Raw genomic sequence first — 7,500 nt, 5'->3', positions numbered from 1 at the left:
TTAATGGAGTTGAAGTTACCAAATTCTGAGGAGTCGGTATTAATTTATGCCTAATTGCTCCACATATAGTTCCTCTAACCATATTTTCTAAACGAACTAGAGCCAATCCGAATTGATCTTGTAAGAGATCCGCAACAGAACGAATCCGTTTATTTTTCAAATGATTCATATCGTCAAGTGTACCCATTCCAAATTTAAGTCCAATCAAATGATCTGCAGCTGCCAATATATCTCGCTGTAACAAAAATGTATTGTTCTCAGGTATATCAAGATTAAGTCTCTGGTTCAGATTTCGTCGACCAATCCTTCCTAATTCACATCTTTGTTGAAAGAATTTCTTTTGTAATTCCTTACATAAGGATTCAGAAAATACCGGATCTCCGCCTACACAAGAAAATTGTTGATAAAACTCCAAAATGGCATTTTCTTTTGATCTAATTTTTTTTTTCTCCTTATCATTCAGGAAAGACAAAAAATTTCAGGGTAGCAAACATTCTCGAGAATTTCTCTTAGATTCGAACCCATAGCTGATGATAGAACTAGAATAGATATTTTCTGTTTCCTACTCACACGAGCCCATATCCTTGCTTTTCGATCAATCTCTAATTCTAATCTTCCTCCCCAATCAGATATTATGGTGCCGGTATAGACCGAAATTCCGTTATGGTCCAATTCTGACCGGTAATAGATACCGGGGCTTTGCAATATTTGACTGATGACAATTCTGTATAGTCCATTTACTATAGAAGTTCCCAGGGAATTCATTAGAGGAATGTTTCCAATCAAAATTGTTTGTTCTTGCATATCCCTACGGGTTTTCCAAATTAATCCTGCGGATACGTATAATTCAGAAGAATATGTGAGTGATTCATATACAGCATCTCTTTCTTTTATCAATGGTTCTACCAATTTATATGTTTCCACAAATAATTGAAATTCAATTTCTTGATCTGTATCTTCAATTTTTGGAAACTTAGAAAGTTCTTCTGTTAAGCCATGATCAATGAACCTACAAAACCCTTCAAATTGTATCTGATTAAACGCAGGTATTGTAGACATTCTCTCATTTCCACCCCCAAGCATTTTATTTATTTCCCATTTATAAAAAAAATCCCATTATTTGCTTAAAATGGATCGATCTAGCAATGATGGAATTTATATTATGTTTACTGAATCACATGAAATTTTACCTAACTTCATAGGTGTAATAGATGTAATGCATGAAATACATATGAACGTAGGAATAAAGAGACTTTGATACTCAAATTAAATTGGAATTTGCAACAACTACAAATGAATTGGTAAATTCTATTTAGAATTATGGAGTTTTGTATAAAATATCTATATCAAAACAAAAGTGAGTCAATTTCTACCATTATTATGATATTCCAATCGGATTGGGTACTATAAATAGATTCGGGATTTGATCTGAAGAAACAATATAGAATTTTTTTTATTTAACAACATGGAACTTTTTCGTAGATTTCACTGTTAAAAAAAATTCGCATAGAAGAGAGATATTTTACCTATACCTATATTTTTTTTAGTAGAATTCGTAGAATGCGATTGAAGTATGTATAAGGACTTGTATTTATTAATAAACATGTGCAGATATATATATATAGTTAGTTATATATATCGCCTCCTTTATTACAGTTCTATGGGGAACATCACATGTCGTACTCTATCAAAAATTTATATTTTCTATTTAATGATAATGAAAAAAAAATTCTAAAAACAGAATTCCGAACATTTCCTATAAACATCTTATATATATATAAGATATTAGATTTAGATAATAGTAATCGTTTATGTTCTGGGGTTTACATATACTCATAATCGCTATTAAAATTGTCATTAATAAGGATTTTTTTATGGTTATGGAAACGAATCAATACGGATGGATTAGTAATGATTAGTTATCTATCAATTTTTATTTATTTAGGTAAGGTATCCATTTTTGGATTGTTTTCTTATATCATTAGGGAAACCGAATTTGCAATTTCAATCCAAGAATCATTTATGAATTCACAGTCAATAGTTAAAGTTAACGGTTCCCATTTGTCCTGATTTTTTGCTTTTGTGAATGAAAATCCACATTTTTTTTTCAATAGAAAAAGCAAAGTTTTGCGGTTTTTCGTTTTAGATATTGTGTGTTGTAAGATACTATCTATCTAAGAGATAGAGCCAATCCAATATTTTGTATCGTTTTGGCGGCATGGCCGAGCGGTAAGGCGGGGGACTGCAAATCCCTTTTTCCCCAGTTCAAATCCGGGTGTCGCCTCAGCAACAAACAAAAGAATCAAAATACCCTCTTCTGTTTTGCTGATATAACTTTATCATTTTTTTTAGAAGAAAAGCATCTTTAGATTTGCTTGATTCTAAGCATCGTTGGGGTTCTCTAAAATGTTATAAATCCTTGCGTATAGGTTTCGTTTCCAGAATTTAGTAGAGTAATGAAAAATAATCGTTAAATCTTGAGATGATAGCCCTTCGACTACTAATGTAGTGTCTACTCATTGGGTCTTGAATTAGGGAATATAATTTCATTTTTCCTTACGGAAAGGAGGAAGATACTTGATATACGGACTCATGAAAGTATCTGAGTACTCGAGCATTCAATCAATATTATATTGAATGAATAATTGGCTTTTTTTTTTATTTTAATCTTAAAAAAAGAACTTATTTCTTTTCGATAAGCTCTAACCACGCATGTAATAGGCCATCCCATCTTCCGATTGTCTCTATGAAACAATCGGGGGGACAGTAAAGATTAGATCAAATGAGAAAGGAATAATAGTAGGGTTATGTGATAGATACTATCTTGATTCTCTATTTTGAGACTTTTTACTTAATGTAATGAAATGCAGGACAACAAAAGAAAGACTAGGTCTTATTATTCCTACATGTTACTAACATTCTTTTGATACTTCCAAGAGTTTTTCTGCCTCTTTTATTTATTTGTACTGAATTTTTTCGATTATACTAGAAATCATATAATAACTTGGGATAATTCGATTTTTTGTATTGTTTCATCAATGGTGTTGTGCCCGAATCTCTTTTTGACTATGCGCTAGTGATTCCACTATTATTAGTGAATAATAATTATTAGTGAGCAATAATGGAATAATTCTTTTATATTCATAGAGATAGGGGACATAATTCACATGGATATGGTAAGTCTCGCTTGGGCTGCTTTAATGGTAGTCTTTACATTTTCTCTTTCCCTCGTAGTATGGGGAAGAAGTGGACTCTAGAAGTACTACTAATTGAAAAATAAAACTGTATTGTTTTTGGTTTATTTTATAGATCGTTCTGCAAAACTTTTTTTCTTTTATTTTGAAAAGTAAAAAAAAAAAGAGTTCGGATTATAAGTTTTTAAGTGGATCCATACTTTCAACACGAAAGAACATAGACATAGTGGTTGTCCAATGAGATACTACGCATAATAATATACTACCTCATAATAAGATAGTACCTCGGGGTAGCCACCCACATATTACGTGCTTACCACTTCTTTTATTTATTATTATTAGTATTTTAGTTATTTTCAAAATAGGATTTTTTCTTGTTTTAGGGAACTCATTTCATATCATGCTTCAAACGTTAAATAAAAATGGGGTTTGCTAATTCTTTTCGAAATCCGAAGATAAAAAGTTCCCATGGAACCGAACTCCTGGATCATCTGTCAACTGCTCAATCAATTACTTCTTTCGAATGCTAAAAAAAAATTAGTGGCCTTTCGATTATTTGATTTCAGATTCATTCTAATCAACATGAATTATGAAGCAAAGAAATAGAATTGGGCCACTATGTATATTAGATTAATATTACATATATGTAATTGATATGATATCTATATATAAATAGAAAGATATATATTGTATATTCATCTATATTCAAATTGATCGATATTCAACCTCTATTTTTATAGAGTACAATTTTATATTTATACACTTCAATAACAATAATAGATAGTATGGTAGAAGGATTCATATATTTCTTTCTACCATACTATCGGATCTTATCGAATACTTCTCTCGTAGAATACTGATAATTCTAGTCCGCCAATTTCATTTAAGACGCGAAATTTTAATGCTTTTCATTTTTCTTATCTTCAATCATTGATAAGAACTAAAACGTCAAGGTTAATTCAAATTAATCACTTTGACTGATTGTTTTTACGTATATTATAAGTAAAAAGGCGGTCGGAACTAGAATGAACAGTGCAGTAGCAATAAATGCGAGAATATTTACTTCCATAATATCATCGTTTCATTTTTTATTCGCAATAACTCGGGATTTAATCCCATAGAGATGATAAATGTTTCGCTTGTAAATTCAAGGGGATGCGTTGCATCTCGATGATATCGAATCGTATTAAAATATCATGAATAACAATATCGGAGCTATCAAATCGATTCATCGTCGAGAATTGAATAGTATAACATAGGAAGATCTTTTATCCATACCGAATTTAAACAAAATGGGATTCCTGATGCAATCAAGAATTTCGTTACTTTTTTTTATTTATAATTTTTTGCATTCTTTCTTTTCTATAATCTACTGCCCTCTTATTCAATGCAATCATCTGATGAAGTCTCATCAGACTACCTTTACCCTTACATTGTTTATAAACAAACTCAAGCAAAGAATAGCAGCGAAATTCAAAAAAGGAAAAGGAGGTAGGTTCGAACTAAACTCCTTCCTTTTTTTGTACTTATAAAATCTTCTTAAAAAAAAGAAATAAAAACGAAACTTAAACTTTCAAAAATTCTTAATTACCTCACTAAGAGAGATAGATGGGATCCTTGTTTGTATTAATATCCTCTTTCCTTGAATTAGTAGTGGGACGTATATATCAAAAGTTAAGTGTTAAATTTTAATAAGATAGATTATTTCAAATTCAAATTAGTAATTGAATTTACTAATTGAGGTTACAAAAAATCGGAGCCAGAACGGATATATTTTGCTTTCAGACGAAAAATTAGATCAAAGTTTACTATGTAAACTTTATTTTGTATCGTCCAAATTCCCTTTATGTATGTGCTTTCCGGAAACGTATAGTACTCTATTTCATTAGAAAAATCGGGCGTAATCAACTAGACCCAGTACGCCTTCGAATCCTGAATATGATGCTACCAATAATTGTGGTAATTCACATATGGCACATATGTCTTTCTCCCATCAATTAGTACTCGTTGAAGAAATCAAAATTCCCATATTTTTTTGTTGAAAAATGTGGAAAAAAAATAAGAGAGATCCCGTTTGGAATAAAATTCAGTTATGTTATTTGTTCTCTCTTTCACAGGAAAGGAAGAGATTAATTGATGTATTTTTTTTTTATTGGATTTGGATCCATCGGGACTGACGGGACTCGAACCCGCAGCTTCCGCCTTGACAGGGCGGTGCTCTGACCAATTGAACTACAATCCCAGGGAAATAAAGTGTACAACATATGTTGTTGATTTAATTTCCTTCAAACCTTTCTATGTAGATTTTTGATTCGAATTGTCATATTCTACCAGACAGAGACGCGAGTAATAAAGTAATAGATTGATATGCGCGGAGACATGGACTTTAGTGTGAGAAGCATGGATTAATATTTATTTTTTCGTTATTGTAAAATTGATTGATTATCAATCTGTCAATGAATAAAAAAAGAGTTTTTTTTTTTATTCTTTCATATCAAGTCAAGTATTTCTGTAGAAGGACAAATAGGTTATATCATTTTATGGTGGATACGCGATATATTGGGCGCGAGCTGGATTTGAACCAGCGTAGACATATTGCCAACGAATTTACAGTCCGTCCCCATTAACCGCTCGGGCATCGACCCGGGAAGAATCAATTCCAAGCTTGTTGATAATCCATGATCAACTTCCTTTCGTAGTACCCTACCCCCAGGGGAAGTCGAATCCCCGCTGCCTCCTTGAAAGAGAGATGTCCTGGACCACTAGACGATGGGGGCATACTTGCCCGACTGCCATCATACTATGATCATAGTATGAATAGTTTTTTGAAATTGTCAATATAAAATAAATATAATGGACTAATATGATGCAATTCGACGTATTTTTCTTTCTTTCATTATTCCATCGAAATTTTTTTATTTGTGATTTCTATTTATGAATCGTTCATTCTAATCACCATTCCCCATATAATTCTATATAGAAATTATTTTATTTTAAATTGCATTTTTTTTTATTTATTTCATTTAAATAATATACATAAATTTGCAAATTGGAATATATAGTTATATTACTTATATTATAGAATATCAAATGAAAATAGTGATTAGTAGTGATTAGAGGAAACCTCTAAAATAAACAAAAATAATAAATATTAGAAAAAAAAATATTCTTTTTTTATTTTATTCTTTTTTTATTTAAATAATACGAAGGCTAGTACCCTTCGGGAATTGGTCTGCCATATGCTATAAACAGGATTAAACTCCATTTCTCATACTTTCACTCATTGATTCACTCATTGTTAAGATTAGGTTAGGTATATTTCGATCTCACACTAAGCCAAGAAATTAAAAAACGATAAATTTTGAAATCTGGGGATAGGGATCAACAAGTTATTGAAAATTTTTTTCTCGCCAAATAGAATTGCTTTATCAATGATTCGGTGAATGTATCTATGTTCAATTCGTGTGTGTACATGTATGAATCAAATTCATTTCGTTAGGATGGGGCTCATCAATTTAATTAGGGATCGGTCGTATGATGAAACAATTCATTGCATTGATCAAATCCAATATCAAAAAACTATTTTACCTATACTCATTAGATAAATCCAATTTTTCGTTACTCAATGAGCGACTATGTAGATAAGATATATTTATGTACATATCTTATTATTTATAATTTATAATAATTATATACACTCAACTCATCGTGGCTAGTGTCTGACTCAGAAATTGAATCAAATAGGCCTTTTTAACTCAGTGGTAGAGTAACGCCATGGTAAGGCGTAAGTCATCGGTTCAAATCCGATAAGGGGCTTTGGCTTTTTTCATAAAACTCCAGCCGTAGTATTCATATTTGATTGAGGGGAGAATAGACGACATATTGTTTTTTTTTTTTGTAATAAAAAAAGTACAAACCCTATCATTTTAATTTCATTTTTTTATAAAAAAGTTATCTTTAATTATACCAAGTTATTATTATAATGAATAATATAATAGTAATTATAGTTAGAAACTCAAAATTAGAAATTATATAGTGACACATTTTTTTATTATTTTGATTCTAGAATTTCTAATTCTAGAATTTATATATTTTCTTATTCTATAGAATATATAAATTCTATTATTTTATTCTAGATTCTATTCTAATCCTTAGAATAGATTCAAATAATCTATCATGATTCTAATGACTCATCATAAGTTGTTTCCTTGAATTCCAAAATATTCCTATTTTTCATTATTCCAATCAATTATAAAGATTCGAAATCAACAAAAAAAAAAATAAAAAGTAAGTGGACCTAACCCGT

The 7,500-nt window shown here is 30.5% G+C and overlaps 3 non-coding genes across 3 annotated transcripts; 2 read left to right on the top strand and 1 right to left on the bottom strand.

Annotated features, from left to right (window-relative positions):
• The first annotated feature begins 2,212 nt into the window (after window positions 1-2,212).
• TRNAC-GCA (transfer RNA cysteine (anticodon GCA)) lies at window positions 2,213-2,284 on the top strand. The gene has a single exon. It is a non-coding gene; the product is annotated as a tRNA-Cys (tRNA).
• A 3,078-nt stretch (window positions 2,285-5,362) lies between these two features.
• On the bottom strand, window positions 5,363-5,436 carry TRNAD-GUC (transfer RNA aspartic acid (anticodon GUC)). Its single transcript has one exon. It is a non-coding gene; the product is annotated as a tRNA-Asp (tRNA).
• A 1,502-nt stretch (window positions 5,437-6,938) lies between these two features.
• TRNAT-GGU (transfer RNA threonine (anticodon GGU)) lies at window positions 6,939-7,010 on the top strand. Its single transcript has one exon. It is a non-coding gene; the product is annotated as a tRNA-Thr (tRNA).
• Window positions 7,011-7,500: the final 490 nt, after the last annotated feature.

The sequence above is a fragment of the Cucumis melo genome, unplaced genomic scaffold (assembly GCF_025177605.1).
Source record: "Cucumis melo cultivar AY unplaced genomic scaffold, USDA_Cmelo_AY_1.0 utg001594l, whole genome shotgun sequence".
NCBI classification, from domain to species: domain Eukaryota; kingdom Viridiplantae; phylum Streptophyta; class Magnoliopsida; order Cucurbitales; family Cucurbitaceae; genus Cucumis; species Cucumis melo.
The sequence above is the reverse complement of the archived record's forward strand: the minus strand, read 5'-3'. Positions and strand labels throughout refer to the sequence as shown.